Source organism: Phyllostomus discolor, chromosome 1, assembly GCF_004126475.2.
Source record: "Phyllostomus discolor isolate MPI-MPIP mPhyDis1 chromosome 1, mPhyDis1.pri.v3, whole genome shotgun sequence".
Taxonomy (NCBI): Eukaryota; Metazoa; Chordata; class Mammalia; order Chiroptera; family Phyllostomidae; genus Phyllostomus; species Phyllostomus discolor.
Window position 1 is genome coordinate 54127019 of NC_040903.2, and position 18360 is coordinate 54145378.

General features: G+C 32.0%; 1 protein-coding gene across 3 annotated transcripts in view; it reads right to left on the minus strand.

Moving 5' to 3' along the window:
* Positions 1-18360, minus strand: part of ZEB1 (zinc finger E-box binding homeobox 1) — a 188479-nt gene that overhangs the window by 127074 nt on the left and 43045 nt on the right. Inside the window, exon 2 of one of the 3 annotated variants that reach the window (XM_036022625.1) lies at positions 12132-12292. The exons of the other annotated variants lie outside the window; for them this stretch is intronic. The gene's annotated coding sequence lies outside the window, so the exon portion shown is untranslated. The remainder of the gene's footprint in view (positions 1-12131; positions 12293-18360) is intronic. 3 annotated transcript variants of the gene reach the window in all.

Sequence of the window (18360 nt, forward strand, 5' to 3'; positions counted from 1 at the left end):
ATTTACCGATTTATTTTCACTTACACTTAATATTTCTCCATATATTTATAACTGCACTGTTCAATACTAAGGCCATTAGCCCCATGTTGAGTATTTAAATTTAACTAATGTTAAATAAAATAAAAAATTAAGTTCTGTGCTCTAGCCATATTTCAAGTTCTCAGTAGCCACGTGTGGCTAATAGCTACCATTATTGGGCAGTGCAAATAGAGTATTTCCATCAACACAGAAAGTTCTATTGGGTGGTTGTTCTAGAGTCTTTGAAAATAATCATTTAAGACAATATAATACTTTACATTTATGCTCTAGTTTCTAAATTGGGGATTTTTCTACATATATGATTTATAATTAGCATAATATTTCCCAAACTGCTACAGGTTAAATATATGAACATCACTGTATCTCTCATCATATATTTTCCCAAAGTTTCATATCACTGCTTATCTTGAAAATATTAGATTTCACTTTACAAAGTTTGACTCCATTAAAATAAAAAACTTTATCAAAGTCATTTATATTTGTAATTTATAATAAGTGCATAGTGTTTTCCTCATATTTTTATTATTCATATTTCTTTTCATATCTTAATCTTTCATATTTTTCTCATTTGTATAATAGGATCTTGATTCTAAGTTTGTGTATTCTGCAATGATATGATAGTAGTTATACCCACTATCATTTTCCTTGTAAATTTTGATGTATTTTCCACAACTTTCTGTAATCCATTTAATTGTAATATTTTCATCCAACAAAAATTTTTAATATTCAAGTACATCTTTACCTTGGTAAGTTCTAGTAATGCTTCAAATATGAGATGCAAAGTATTTTCTATGCTAGTTTTCTTTTTAATTCCTATGGCTATATAAAGAAGAATGAAAACATTTATTGTCTAATCAGTCTTGCAATTAAACCACTGAATGAATATCCTGTAAGTGTCTTCTCCTTTAGGAAAGAACATTTTATCGTATATATTAAGATGTTGTGTACAGATGGGACCAATTTTGAATTCCTCATAATGCTCCAGTAATCCATGTTTTACAAGATAGAGAAAAAGTTTACTTTTCAGAATTCCCCTTAAGAAGGCAACTGTATTAATACAGGAAGATGTGTAAGTAGAAGTAGAGTATGGATACGGACAGTAATGTTTTACTCAAAGAGTAAGAAGAAAATGTGCTGGTTTTATCACCCACTCAGAGTTTTTAAACTCATAAAATACTAAATAAATTTTTGAAACTAGAAAAGGGGGTGATTTCACATCTATATTTGACACTGACAGAAATCAGGGTGGGATGCAAGCAGAGGCAAAAAAACATAAGGTCATGAGTCAGGCACAGGGATTTGCATAAGTCACAGGATGAGGGGCCTTTCTCTTAATTCTCAATGACCTAGAAGTCAGGGATTCAAAGAAAATTTATATTTAAGTGTCTGAGGGACAGAGTGTTCCCTTCTAGTATCTGGGTTACACACCTATTTCTGTACTACTACCACTGTTTTAGACACAGTTGCTTTAAAATGTTTCTGATATGTAGTAGGGCAAGACTTCCCATCATTGTAAAATCCCTAATAAGGAAATTGCTACAAAATTTGAAAGTTAGAAGTAAACCCAGATATCCATAAATTAATTAAATAATCTGCCAATATTTTAATGACTCAGAAATAGTTTCTCTCCCTTTACTTGAATCTTAAATAAATCTTAACACAGTCTTCCACTATGTTAACACTTTTTTCCTAAAGGTCTAACATCTTCCACAAATTTATTGCTAACTATTATACTTTGTTTGTTACAATTCTCTGTGGGCTCCTTTCCTATTATTTTTTCCTAGCTGGTATAAAGATATAGTATATTCAACACATTATTAAATTTTTGTTGTTTATTCATGATTTTAAAGTTGACTGCTATAGGTTTTCTGAACCCTATCATCTAAAAATAAAATCTTATTTTTATTTCTTCATCTTCAGGCTTTGTTCATTAACAGTACTAAATAAAAATGAAATTAATGGTGATTGTTGAATAAACTAGTAGCTTCAGTGGCACATACAGTATATAATAGAATACTGTTCAGCCATAAAAAGGATAACATATTGCCATCTGCAACAACATGGACAGATCTTGAAAGATGGATCTTTCATTTATTATGCTAAATGAAATGGCAGAGAAAGATACAAACCATATGATTTCACTCACTTGTGGGATATAAAACAAAAAGGAACACACACACACACACACAAACTCCAAACTAATAGCTACAGACAACAGAATGGTGGGTACCAGATGGAAGAGGGAGGTGGGAGGAGGACAAACAGGGTAAAGGGGGTCAAATATATGGTGTCGGAAGGAGACTATGCTTCAAGTGGTGAGCACACAATAGAGTACACACATGTCATGTTATGAAGTTGCACACATGAAATTTAATGTTATTAACCAATGTTATCCCAATAAAGATAATTAAAAATGATTGTTTCATCTATGAATTTAAATGTATGGTTCTAACAATATAAACTCATCCCCAGCTAAATGCTATTACTCTGCTAGGTGATGTTGTTTAGCTGCTGACCTAAGAAAGAATCCTATTCCCTGAAGCTCAACTCATCACCAATGTCTCACCACAAGGCAGAACATTTGATCAAATAGAACTGGGAAAAGGTGCTCAATTCCTTTATGATCAACATTGTATATATGTTGACTATATAAAGCTATTCTAATACTGACGATGTTCATAAATATCATATAATGTATTTTATAAAAACCCTACAATTAATTACATGGGTACTTAAATGCTAAGTCTCCTTGTATGCAAAATTACTCTTGGATATTAACCTAAGTATTTAAGAGATATTAAAAGTATCATGTTTCTAGCCCTGGCTGGCATGGCTCAGTGGATTGAGCCTGGGCTGCGAACCAAAGTGTCGCAGGTTCAATTCCCAGTCAGGGTACATGCCTGGGGTGCAGGCCATAACCCCCAGCAACCACACACTGATGTTTCTCTCTCTCTCTCTCTCTCTTCCTCCCTCCCCTCTCTAAAAATAAATAAATAAAAATCTTTTTTAAAAAAAGTGTCTTAAAAAAAGTATCAGGTTTCTGTCTAGGATGAACTACTTCAGGGAAATAAAAAAGCCATAGTTTATAACAAAAGTTTCTTCTTTGCAGAAGAATTCCTACTAATATAGGTGGAAAGGGTGGCTGATTCATCTTTCAAACCCTACTGATAGAGAACAATTAGCAATGAATTAAACCACAAAAGGTTAATGGAAAACTCTCAGTGGAGAGACTGTCAACCCTCCTTCAACACCAAAATCAAGGCTTAACTTGAATCTAATAAGTATTTTAAGCTACCTTCTAATTTACAGGGAACTTAAGAGGTTAGAGAACTAAGTAGGCAAGCCAAAAGAAGAATCCAGAATGGGAACAATTCTATGGATAGCTTACCCTGTTTCTCTTAGTAAGTCATGAGCAGCAAGAACCCGAAAAAGGCAGTAAAGAGGGGCAGGGGTGTGAGAGGGAGAAGAAAGGTAGAATGGTAGAGAAGAACAAAAGATATTTTAATTACAGAACACTAATAACTAAGTGCTGTCTGAATCTTGCTTGGGTTCTAAATGAACAACCCAAATGTTAAGGTGAGATTTTTTCAATCCAAAGCAGGACAAGCTGAATAGAGAGATAATATCAGGTAATAAAGGATTTTTATTTTGTTTGATGTGACAAGGTATAGCTATATAAAAAATGTCTTTTTAAAAAAGATGCACACTAAAGAAGGTAGGAGTTAAAAGATGAGTTCTGGGATATGTTTTAAAATACTTGAGAGAAAAGAAGAAAGTAGATGAAGCAAACATGGCAAATTTTTGCTAATTGTTAAATTTGGGCCACAGATATAGAGGGTTTATACACAACTCTCTCTTCTTTTGGGTATGTTTTGACCTTTTCCACAATAATTTTACAAAAATCAGGCCACTGACTGTGATCTCCCAATGCAAATATATTCTAGTGTAAGTAAAAACAGAACTTCACCTACCACCCTGCTACATATCCAGCATTCACCACCTATACAAAGGATGCAAAAGGTATGACAGACCTGTGATTGCCACAGATGTGACCACATTCTAAATGATTCATTTAAAAATTAAATTTCTCTTGCACATATTGTTACTTTGTATTTGTGTATTTGTAAAAAAATTGTAAATTTTAATCCAATAGCAATTTAGGAAACAAAACTTCATAAAAAAATTTGTACCCCAAAATAAACTAGCAAATAAAAGGTATGACAATTTGTAGAGCACACTGAACCAATACAAAGTAAATTATTTGGATATTCTTACCTCCTTTACATCTCAATAAATTCACACTGCCTTCTGATTTTAATAGTACATATTATCTGGCTCTGCATTTTCAAATTTCAAATGACTCTTCTTTAACCAACTGATACTGCCTTCTCTGAATAAAATTGATTGTTTGGTTTCAACTAAGAAGTAGGAGGTAGTGTGCTACAGCCTTACTGTGCTAAGCAAAAAACAATACAATATTTTATACTCAGTAGGTATTCAGGTATTCAAATGAATGATAGATAAAAAGTTTAACATTAACAGATATATTTGTATTTATATGCTCCTCTTAAAAATTTAAATGAATTTTAATAAGTAAAGTATATAGCAGAAATACATTTAAGGCCATAACACTTCCCTACACCTCTTGCATATTCTATCATTTATACTTCCACCAAAGACAAGTCATCACTTATACCTCCCCTTACAAAAATTATTTTATGGCATAAATCCTGGAAAAAAGTTTTCTTTATGTTAATTTTATTTTCTCATAAATTTCAGTCTTCTTTCACATGGTTGTATGTTAGTGTTTCCTCCAGATAATTTATGAGTTTAAATATTACCTATGTCCACAAATTGTATTCAATGCCCTTTTAACATTTAAAATGTAGTAACTCACAATATAGGTGTTCTTGAATCTTCTAGTAAGCCTACAAAAGGCATCTTTAATTTTTATGTGAAAAACTATTCTAATTATGACTATAGTCGCATTTAATAGTTCAACAGACAGACCAACTAACCTCTTATGGTTAGATATATACAGCATTTTCCACCCAATGTTCACTTTACTTAAAACCTGTCAGAAGGGAGTTGGATAACATAGTGGTGCTTCAATTAGCAGCTCCCAACTATGTCTTTCTCTAGTAAATTTTTTTAATTGATTTTGAGAGAGAGAGGGGAAGGGACAGGGATAAAAGAGAGAGAGAATACATACATAAATTATGCTTGTTTTATTTTTTCCCTTAAAAGGCTACAGTCTACTTTTTAATAAATTATAAATTAAGAACTCATGACACTATCTGCAGAACTAGAAATGCCTGAATAGAGTTGTAAACAGAAGAGTTGCTAAGACTTTTGCAGCTATTTAAAGATAGTTTATAAAAATTACTCCAAAGTATAAAACAGTAACTTGGTACCTGTTGAAAATGTTTATTAAAAATGTTTAATCTTATAACAATGACATCAGTTTGAAATTAGACAGACTAAAGGAATTTCCATTTCCTTTGGAAGTTAAATAATGGTATATAATTTATATGGGAATATTTGAGAAGTCCTGAAATAGTATATATAAAAATCAATAATGTATTTTCACTTGATGGCATCTTGTAAAATACTTTCTAAAATAGAATTATTTACTTAGTATATCTGAACATTAAAAAACTTAATGACTTAATAGCTTTTTGTTTCAACTTGGAGCAATAATTTAGGATAAATATATGTGTGTGTGTATACACATGTACACATACACACGCATATGTAATGAGGAGATAGATGTTTAGATGGCCTTGTAATTTCAATAGATTCATTTATCTACAATCACTCCATTTATTAGTGGCAGGGCAGAAACTAGATCTCAGATTTCTGCTTCATGTGTAAGTGTTATTTCCATGGTTCTAGTCTTTGTAAGTAGAATAACAGCATAATTCTTTTTGGCTACCATGACACTAGACACTATAATTAGCAAGTTACAATAAAAGACATAGTTCTGTTTTGCAAACAAAAATAAAGACACTAGATTATAAAATACCTAATTTTAGATTTAATTCAAGTATTTCACCTGAAAACAATTCATTTAAATTGCACTTACAATAATTAATATACAAATACATAAATTCTCTCTCTCCACATAAACCATAGGATTATACTTCAAAGAAAATGTGAAATATAATTTCACCTTGAAATTGTTCAACAAGAATTACTTAGCAAAATTCATTTAATTCTTAAAACATGTGGTTAAAATATCAATACTAAAAGGTCTAATAAAAGTATAAATTAAAATATTTTTACAAATTTAAAAACATTTACAAAAACTATACATAGAAGTAGATAATGTAGTAAATGACAATCTTGAGATAGAAAACAATGTTTCCTAATATGGCAAGTAAAATAACAAGTAGTACTATCTATGATTAAGTTTACAAATATAACTTAGACACACTACAGAAAGGAATCCTTTGTTGAGGTTTCCACTGGGAAAGGAACATTTAATATTGACATAGACATTTTTCCCCCAAACTTACTGGTTTGGGTTTATGTTCAATGGAGTACATAAGAGATCTTTGCAATTTCCTTTATTTTTTAAAGATTTTATTTATTTATTTTTAGAGAGGGGAAGGGAGGGAGAAAGAGAGGGAGAGAAACATCAATGTGTTTGCCTCTCGCACGCCCCCTCCTGGGGACCTGGCCCAAAACCCAGGCATGTGCCCTAGACTAGGAATCTAGCTAGTGACCCTTTGTTGCAGAGGCCAGTGCTCAATCCACTGAGCCGCACCACCCAGGGTACTACTTCCTTTCTTAAACAAGAAGGATCAAGTTCCATGATGCCTGGGACAGACTGAACTTTGGGTTAAATGATGACATAATTTTGGTCCTGAATATGCAATCTATGGAGGTCTTTCACTAACTGCTATATTGCTGCTTAAGGAGGTCCCAAAACTTGGATGAGAATTTCAGTGACATTTCATTTAGGAGTAATAAAGATAACAGCTCTATGTTGTATTTTATATACATACACATAGATATTTAGAACAGCGGCCTGCAATTACTTCAGTTGATCCAACTTTGTGAATTACATGGAACATTTTTGACATGAGGAAATTATTATGATTGTTATTGTTAACTACAACAATATACAGAGATACAATCACTTTCTGTGTGCTAGATACTGTTCTAAGCATGTATCAAATAATTTATTTTTCTATAAGGTATGTACTCTTATCCCCATTTTAAAGATGAGGAACTGAAGCACAGAGGAGTTATACAGCTTTCCTAAAACTGCAAAGCTTTTAAGTGTCAGAGTTAATACTCAAACACAACCAGTCTGATTTTATGGCCCAACTTCTTAACCACTACAACTCAGAAATTTTAATATAACACTGCTACACATAATTTTATTAAATGATCTGTATAATGCATAATATACATGATAGGCATTATGAGTTTGTTATGCATATATTCAAATTTCTTGGTACCTCAGAAACTTCAAGACCTTTCTATAGCAGTTTCTTGTTTTAAATAAGCTATGAAACAAAATTATTTCAGTATCTACTAGTTTCTAAGATCCATTCTCAAAGAATTTTGTCCAATTTTTATGTTCATGAGGAAAGTAAACTGATTTAAAAAATTAACAATTCTCAAGATATCCTTAAGAAAGGAGTTCTCTTACAATGCCTCATGCCACTACAACTTGTTATAATTACTTATTTAATATCTATCTTCCTTTACAGACTATAGCTATCACATTAGTCTTATTTGTGACTATGCCCCAATGCCTACTGAATCCTGGAAGGCAATCCATTCTATCTTCTGCATTTAAAAGCTTCTTTACACTGAATTTAAAATATTCTTTTACTTCCCACAACTATCAACAATAACTCATTAAAATTTTCCTTTCTCAAATTTGCAATTTCATACAAGTATTACTTACCAATTATTCTGACAGAAGCCATTATATTACAATATATATTAACCCAATCAGATGTTGTATTGTTTGCTATACTGAGTTTTTTTTTTAGGTTCTCTTCTTCTTTTTTTTTAAATATATTTTATTGATTATGCTATTACAGTTGTCCCATTTCCCCCCTTCACTCCCCTCCACCCTGTACACCCTCTCCCACCCACATTCCCCCCCTTTAGTTCATGTCCATGTGTCATAAGTTCTTCAACTTCTACATTTCCCATACTATTCTTGCCCTCCCCCTGTCTATTTTCTACCTACCATCTATGCTACTTATTCTCTGTACCTTTTCCTCTTCTCTCCTCCTCCTGCTCCCCTGTTGCTAACCCTCATGTGATCTCCCTTTCTGTGGTTCTGTTCCTATTCTAGTTGTTTGCTTAGTTTCTTTTGGCTTTGTTTTAGGTGTGGTTGTTAATAATTGTGAGTTTGCTGTCCTTTTACTATACATGTTTTTTTTTTATCTTCTTTTCTTAGATAAGTCCCTTTAACATTTCATAAAATAAGGGCTTGGTGATGACGAACTCCTTTAATTTGACCTTATCTGAGAAGCACTTTATCTGCCCTTCCATTCTAAATGAAAGCTTTGCTGGATAAAGCAATCTTGAATGCAGGTCCTTGCCTTTCATACTTGGAAACTGAGAAGTTTTATAGTTAAAAACTGATGACTATTGGTAAACCTTAGTATGCTTATACACAAAAGTTCTTTTTCATTCCTTTCAGTAAAAGAAATACTATGTATTACTTTTCCATCTGTGATGTTTACATATTTATGTGTTTTAAATATCTTTAAGTGGCTAAATGCCCAATTCTCTACCTGACATCATGGACCAATGAAAGCTAACAGAACAGAACCAAAAAGAGCTGTTATAGAAACAATGGTATGGGCACTGCACTCCTTCTGGGAGATATCGGAAGGACATCTTTCTTTCAGCCCTGACAAGTGTAACTGCCTAGATATTTGAGCTTAGATCTTCAAATCAGAATACTTCAAAGTGAGGTTGACGACTTCCTTTAGGGTACAGTCAGAAAATAAATTTAGAAGTCTCTGCAGAGAATAAATTCAAAATAATTTTAAGGAAAAAGTTAACAGTGTACTTAATTTGGATTTTTGCCATTTTAAAAAAATTCATATTTATTTAATATTTAAATAATTTACATATTTTAGTAGTAAATTAGGGAAAGGTCATTCTTATTATAGACAAGCTTTTCTGATTTTAGTGTCATACTAGATTGTATGCTTTGATTCATTTTGTTTATTCAGATAATAAAGAAAACCTAGTTTTCAGTGACAGTGCTGACAGATACAACATAAAAAAGTAACTTCATTATTTTTCAAACTTCACAGTATCTCTACCTTAGACAAGAATCTCTGTGTCCTACAGAAAAACACTAAACACTTAGGCATCCAAATGCTCTACCATTTTATTTTAAAGTGTTAAATAGGTATATATAAGAATAAACTTATTTAAAAAACATACATTTTAAGCCCTGGCTGGGAAGCTCAGTTGGTTAGAGCATTGTCCTGATACACCAAGGTTGTGGGTTTGATCTCCAATCAGGGCACATACAAGAAGCAACCAATGGATGAATAAGTGGAACAACAGGCTGATGCTTCTCTGTCTCTTTCTCCCTCCCACTCTCTCTCTCTAAAATCAATAAATAAAAAAAATTTAAAACATATATATTTTTTACATTTTCTTTCAAGGATGAGAATTGATTAATGAAATCATACTGCCATTAAAAAAATGTCTGCATGTAACAACTAAATGACTTAATATGACTGATAAATAAATCCCTGTACTGGCTTGATACTAGAATGGAATATAGTTGCTAAAAAGATAACAGCAGTTATTTTATCGTTAACATACTTTAATTAACTTAAATTCAGTTGAAAAATTAGTCTTATCCTGAAATGTTTAAAAGGATCCTATAAGAATTCCCTTCCATAAATGAAATTCTCACATCACATAGAATGCTATGTTGACAAGGCTTTGTTGTAAGAAATCTAAGAAAACAGAATAGTAACAAAAATTTTTATTTCTTCATAGTTAGAATTTAGTCCTTCAGCATGCCTTACTTAGAAAGTAATCATTTAACAGAATTATAAACTCTGTAAATCCAAAAAAATTCCAAATTATCATTTCATTTTAAGAAATAAATGTGTGAATTCTATGCTTTATTTACACACCAATTGTATTGCTTCTACACTCATACTAACTTATACCTTTCCATAGTATTAGTTCTAGTTGTAATTTTACATTTGTGTATTGATTATTTTATCTACACTCTAAGTTCAGGAACAATTAGGAAATATCTGGTTTTAATTAAACCATTTCACCTTCAGTACCAAACTGAATGGATAGTAAACAGCAGGTAATCTATAAAAATTTGAACTACTAGATAGATGGTTGAGGAACAGATGTTGCCATCTAGAATATTGAGTTCATTGTCAACATTTCAATGCTGACAGGGTAACGGATGTTATGCTAGGTACTAGTCACATATGTGATTCCTGATGTGTTTGTTATTAAGCTCTAGAAAACAGTTAAGGACATAGTCATATTCTATTAACATCACTTAGACATCTCTAATAGAGCAAGAAAAATTACTCAAACTATCTCATTCTCAAAAATTATAATTCTGACAACAGAATCATAATCTATTACTAATATTGGGTTGGCCAAAAAGTCTGTATGGCTTTTTCCATACAACAGACATCAAATTTTTCATTATTAGCAATAACTTCACTGATTTGGATGTTGTATGTTGGTTATCTCCAGCATGGTATAATTTTGGTTGTTCTCAATTAAGTCTCTTGATTTTATCACTATCAACTTCAACTGGTCTACCCTACTGTAGAGCATCTCCAGTGAGAAATCTCCAGCATGAAGCCTTGCAAATTCCTTTTGACATCTTCAGTAAGTCACAGCACTTTCTCCGTATAGTGCACAAATCTTTTCTTTTGTTTCAGTTGCATTTTTATCTTTTTTGAAATAAAGCATACTATGCCAAAATGTTGCTTATTTTCTTCCATCTTCAATATTAAAATGGCTGCACAAAATTTTACCAATTTTGATAAGACTTTTTTAATGCATGCTGATATGACAACCATCACAATACAATCTAACAAAATTGTTTTGAATGAAGTTAAAGATAACCAAAAGCTCCTAGCGCCATCTTACAGAAAAAAACAAATGAAATTTTTGGCGAACCCAGTATTTGACCTTCATCATCCATTATCCAGTTATCACAAATTTCAGTATTTATACTCTACTATTTCTACTCCTGTCCAAAGTTAGCTACTCAGGGATCTGATAGGACACCAGTGTCTAAATAAAGGGATAAACAGAAACAAAATACAATGAGAATAAATATTAAGTTTAAGGTCACTTGAAGCATATAAAAATATAGCCAAATTTATTTCATCACTACAAACATGCATAAGGCAGAGGCGAGTTGTCTGATTTTACCACTGAAATCTGATATGGTCCTATATAATGAATATCTATTCCACTTTATTTTGGGTATATAAATATTTAATCTTAAAAATTTAATATTTTCCACAGAGTATAGTAGCAATAATACATTTTTAAAAGCTAATATTAAACTAAGTGGTATTATTATATGATATACTTTCTTTCCACCTCTAGCAATAATTTTATAGTGGAAGTAAAAAACAAAACAGAAATCAACAGGCTACTTTACTGCAAAATTTATGACACTTACTTTAAGTAAGATGCATCTATACAACTAACAGATAAATTCAGTTTGATATAAATTTTTCAGGAATTAACTTTTACTAAAGCAATATTCATAATATGCTATTTTGAAAGATAAGTAACTATAGTAGAGTGACAATGAAATGAAATTCTTAAACTAGACATGAACTGTATAATTGATTTTTTACATTTTATTACTCTTTTCTACCAACATCAAGCATATAAAATCTCTTATCTATAAAACCATTCCTTGCATATATTACAAATGTACGTTACAGACATATAAATTAGAACATTTGGCCTTAATTATGTCCTAAATTTTAAAAGTTCTAAAATTTTAATTCAAATATAATAAATTGGTATGCTTTATACACACACACACACACACACACACACATAATTTAAGTGAAAACTCTTACCATTGATTTTCTTTTCATAGTTAGTCACTCCATTAGTTTTTCTTGATAGGGCCTTGCTATACGTCAAGCAGACAGTAGCCAAATCACAAAATGATATTTGGGTGCTCACTTCTTCAGATGAGAGTTTTCGGCCAATTGCCAGTTGAGAATTTAAACTGAAACTAAATTACCCAAACTTTATTAAGTTGTTTCCACATCCACCAACTGACAATGAGCAATGACTCTAAATACAAAATAAAGTAAATGATTTTGATTTACCTCTTTTAAAGCAGTCATAAAATTATACTTAAGAAGAAATGCTAGGATAAAATAAAACCAAACCAAACAAGCAAAAGCCCTCTAAAGTTCTAATATCTTCAGAGAACAGTTTAAGTCATTTTTTATTGTTATTCTATTACAGTTGTCCCAGTCTTTCCCCCTTTGCTCTTCTCCATCCACAGACATGGACAACAGTGTGGGAACTGACTGTGGGAGTGGGAGGTGGGATGGACGGCAGAGAACAGTTTTAAGTAAACTTTGATTGAAGCTTCCAAAAAAAGTTGACTTCATTATTCTGTAGCCAAAATTAACACATGATAAAGATGGCATTTATTCAATGATGTGTCTATCAATTATAGAGTCACAAATTTAAATTGTCAAATATTAACTTAAAACTAACAGTAATATTTGGATACACTTTGACAGTATCATCTCTATTCATAAAATATGTATGGAATCATCAACTACTAGTAGTAGCACATACTATCAGAGTTCAAGGTTATACTGAAGAGACATGCCCTTCCTGCAAAGATAATTTTTTGTGCTGTGACAAAATTTATGATTATGAACTTCTAAATGTAATGCAAAAGCAGCTCAACTCCTTTTCTGCACCTATTTAGGCTCTTTCTCTCTTAATTATTATTTATTGCTAATCTTTGTAAAGCTTGTCAATTATCTATGGCTTTTGGCCATTAGGCTTTATGACAGTTGAGTTTTATAGTCTGCTTTGATGCTTCTAAAATACTATGAGTAGTAATTTTTCCCCAAATGTTAAGATATACCTTAGAGCCTCAATATAATTTCTTCCTAGCTATAAGTTCATCCATTTCAATAATTATTTATCTTTGACAATTTAAGCCTTTGGCAAATATACAACAGAGTAAAGCTAAAATGAAATCATGAAGGGGAAGGAAAACATGTCCTTGTTTTCCTAAGTTACCATGTTTGCAACTGATTAAAAACTGTTGTTCAGAATCTCAACTATAATAGCTGTAATATTAAATACACATAAATAATTATGTAAGACTCAAATTAAAATGCTAAACATAACATGTACCCCAAATTCTCATACATTCTGTGTGCCCATTCTCTCTTTCATACATACACAGGAGTACTTGTATACATACACATGCCTGTCTACTCACATGTACTTGTATACTGTGACAGACTTTACCATATCAATAACCTGCTATCACAGTATTATATGAGAAAGAATATAAGATGAATAATCAACTTATGGTTAAATCAAGGGAAACTTATTTCGGAACAAAGCCTAGAGCTTAACAAAACTACCACGTCTTTGAGTTAATCACACTGACCCCAACAGTGTGATATCTCAGAAAAGGACTTATTCCAATCTCTCCAATAATTTGAATCCAAAATCCTCAATATCACTAACATTTACAAACTATTTAGAGATTAAAAGAGTTCTATCCTGGGTACTATGAGATACAAAGGAAAAGTTAAACTTTTCCCCAAAGAGTTTATAACCTAAAACAACATGCAATATGGGCGAGGGAGAACATCTCACAAAGACATGAATGGTTGGTTGGATTTCCAAGAAAGAAACAAGGGCACTGGGACAGCTTAAACTGAACATACTGTATTTGACGTATGTGGGACTGATCTGGTAAGACTTTATATCTAGAAGCATTTTTAAAGTATTTATGTCTTCACTCTGGAAAAAGATAAAAAAAATCAAAGATAAATCCCTTAGACAAATAAAACTATAGAGGAGCATGAATACTTCTCAGTATAAGAGAAAAGTAATTCTAGATTTGTCCATGTTACTCATCCTAATGATTCCAATCATCATAACAGTAATTTAATTTTTAATACAAGGCATAATCCTGAAAAACCACTATCAGATTAACAAAATATTGTATCAAAAAGCACAGAATGATTCTCTTGGTGTGAACAGGATTACCTATAATGCACCTACACAACAAAACTAGTTTCACATTCTAGCAATGATGAGCAGCAAATGACTTGCCAATGTGTTTATGTGTTTGAATATAATCTTAAATATATTGATCCACTTATGAGAGTTTTAGAATGTAATACTATCTCCAATTTTATTAATGAAGAAACAGATCCAGTAACAGGGCATTCTTTACCCAAATCACTAAGCAAGCCAGCAGCAAAATCAAGACCACTTAAGAACAAATGCTTCTGTAGCTATAACCAAGGAAATAAATAGTTATGCCTCAGAAAGAGGCATGATTTTATTGGAAAGTATTTCAACTTTTTAAGCTCCATTCTAATCTCACACTCTCAGATCATCAGCCCTAGAAAATGCAGAGAACCAATTCATAATGTAGGGAAAGAAATGTGTACGTTAAGTTAAACTCGATACCTCCTTCTTTATAAGCTTTAAGGCAGGCATTTGGTCTTATGTCAAGCTCTTCTTATGGACTAAAAATGTAAGTTGATGATTATATAAAATTTTATCAAAACCTTCTATAGAAAAGAAATGTCCTAGAATTTTCCATGGCATCAGATCTATTTTTCTTGCATTTCCTAGTATTCTATTTTATCCAGTTTTAAGATTCTCTAGCAATTTAAGCATTCCACATGGATAGTATAAGAAATAAAAAGTTTTAGCTTGACTGCTTCAGGTGATATATAACCCAACACAACTATATATAAATGGGCAGCAAGAGAAATTCAGATAATTTGTAAATAGGAAATACATAAAGAAATAGTTGAAACACTGCTTAGATTTAGTGGTAAGGATACAAGCTGGCCACTAACTCAATTTATACTTCATTGTCTGTTCAGTAATGATTCTGACAAAATGTAATGTACTTTTTAGGTCTACTGGTCTCAAAAGTCAGAGTACTCATTAGCAACACCTAAAATCATTCACCAAACCTCTTTTGAACAGGCAGTGAATGACACTAAACAAATTTGTTCTACACTACCACCACCACAACCACTACACATTCCCCAGCCCCCTACTGTCTGTCCATTCTATGAGCCAAAGGGCATGAAATATTCATACCATTCATCATTGAAAATAGAATAAAACATTTATCATGTAATGCTCAATATTTATTTTATGCTAGTACAGCAAAAAAATATGGTTAAGGAATTTCACTTATATTCCATTTGGTCACAAAGTAATATCACAATATAATATATATGCTTATATACATATATAGTAAACATATATGTATAAATATGTATGTATGCATACATTAAGACAAGGGCAGTTATCTTAAAATCACAAGTTTATTAGAAATTGTAATAATTTAACATTTTCCCCAATGTGCTAAGCTTACATGTGCTTACTTTTTCACCTAGAACTGTGACTATCTTCCCAAAAGGAATATAGAGTATATTTAGGTCTAGTTGTTGAGGTAGTCTGTCCAGAATTAACCATATTGATATGCCAATATATAGTATATATGAACCAGCCTATTTATTACCACTCACATTTGTCATAGCAATCCTTTAGAAAGTGGTTTTTTTTTTTTAAATCAACCAAAGAAATATGTCTTACTCTTGTCATGCATTTTTACAATGTTTATGAGAGTTATTTTGGGAACAAGTTATTTAATTTATCTCTGCCTTACTTTCTCCATCTGAAAAATGAAGGTAACCACATCTTATCACATAGGCTTGCTATGACCATTGGGTAAGTTAATAGCTGTAAACTGCCTAGGACAGTGTACCAGGCACATATAGGCCTTCAAAAGAAGAATATCACCATCACTATTAGCATTACCACCATTATTAACATTACCACCAAAACCATCAACCTCATAAGCAACTCAAGTGAGGCTTAATCAAAATGCAGGGTCCTAGGCCACACTCCCAGTGAGTATAATTCAATGTCATACCAAAGTTTTAAATACTATATTAAACAGATGGGAATTAACTATGCTTGTCCTAGCACAACCCTATGAATGTAATGCAAGAAACATAATACCTTAAAACAGAAAAGGCTACTGTTTTAAAAGTCCAATATTAGATTTGCTTCCTTCTCCAAAACACACACGACCCAACCCCAATGCCAACAGTTATTTTCCAATGACCCAACTACATACTGAAGAGTAGTTAGAAACTCAGAAGTACTAGAGGTCCTGGGTTCAACCGTTAAAGAAGCTCACATACTTAATTCATTTTTTAGATAGACAGTAGCAAGCAATTTTATAAAAAATTCATGTGAGTAAACCAATTATCAAATATTTGCACACTGATTACGTCTGTTATGCTTTGCTAAGGAGAAGTCTAGAAGCTCAAGACATAAAATTCTATTGTAACCTTACTAGCAAAAGTAACCTGCTCACCATCTTCTAAGTATCACAGAAGTCTTGTTCCAGGTTAATGAGTAAGATGAAGTGGAAGCTCAGAGAAGGGATTTTAGTTAGGGTTGATAGACAAGACTTCAAAAAGAGAAAAAGATCTATGCTAGACCTTATAATAACCCACATTTTTATAGGTAAAGAAAAACTGCATTTCAGGTCAAAGATAATAGTGTAAGCAGAAGCATGGAGCACAATAAGCATTTCAGAATAGTACATATACTGCACAGTACACATTCTGCAACCTGGAAAGGATCATCACTCTCTCTCTCACTGCTCAAAAACCTAATTAGTGCTTCAGAAAGACTGTTTTGGTAATGGTGTGCAAAATGGGGTATGTTATAAAAGTCTAACCCTAGCTTTGAAAATGACAGGGAGAAGAATCTAAAGGATTATTTTAATCAACTGGCTGTGAGAAGCAAAATAGATCAGATGATTTAAGTTTTAAGCCTGTTTTTCCCCCCTCTGGTGACTTTCTATTTTCCCTCTTAATTCAGGAAGACGGAGTTGGTAGACAGTAGAAGCTGTCAAAAGTGGGCTTGAGGGTGATCTTAGAGATCTCAGAGTAGAGAATGAGGATTAAATCTGCAGTAGCAAAGGTAGACAGCAATTTGAGCAAAGGTTTGGAAGTGGGAAAGTACAAACATCTTCAAGTCAATCAGTTCTCTTTGTTGGAGCCAAACAGCTCACAATTTTTTCTTTATGATATATCAAAAGGCCTTAAAGGCATTACTGAGGAAGTTAACACATTGTTTGCAGGTTGTTTTTATCGCGAGCTCTACTACCAGTCAATGTAAAACGTATAAATACATTTCCCGCATACAATGTGTTAAAAAAAGGCAAAACAGTTTAACACCTGGAATGCCTCTAAATGATAATAATCTAGAGTTTAAAGATTATGTTCCTTATATTTAATAGGGCATACAAATGTATTTTAATAGTTTACAATGTAAAATATTCACAAATTCAGCTTGTTCAACAGATCAACAATAAAGCTTTACTATATGAAATACAAATAAACACATCAAGTACCTGTCAACAAATCTCAATAATAAACAAAGCTCATTTATTCCCTTTAGGAGTAAGAATCCTTGCTTTGTTGGAATGGGCTTACCTTTAAATTTCATATCATTATTCTTAAACATAAGAAAATTTTAAATTGTATCTTTGATTTTCATTTATACCCTGCCTCCACCCCACTTCCCCATCCCTCTGTCCTTTTTGTAAAGTTTTTAATAGGTAATTTTTGTAGAATTCCATTATATTATGTGTGACTCTTCTCAATCAAGTAGTTCATATCACTGTGAGACAGTTCCTTGAAGGCCATGCTGTTTTGTTTTTTCTCTCTGGTACCATCAAAGCCTAATGGCACTAGATGTGTATTTAGTGTACTTATTAAACAAACAATATCCTATAATCAGATCCGCAAATGAATTACATAAAAGCTAAGAACAATTACAAAATTTCATATAGTAAATGTGATTTACCAGAGTGCCTATGAATATTATTTCAGATTACTGAAGCTCACTGCAATAGGGTATATAACTGCTGTAGCACTAGTAAATGCAAAATGGCCTGGAGAACTCTGTTATTTTTTTATTAATTGTATACATGGGTATAGAGGTTAACATTTACCTTTGCAATATTGGCTTACAAACTCT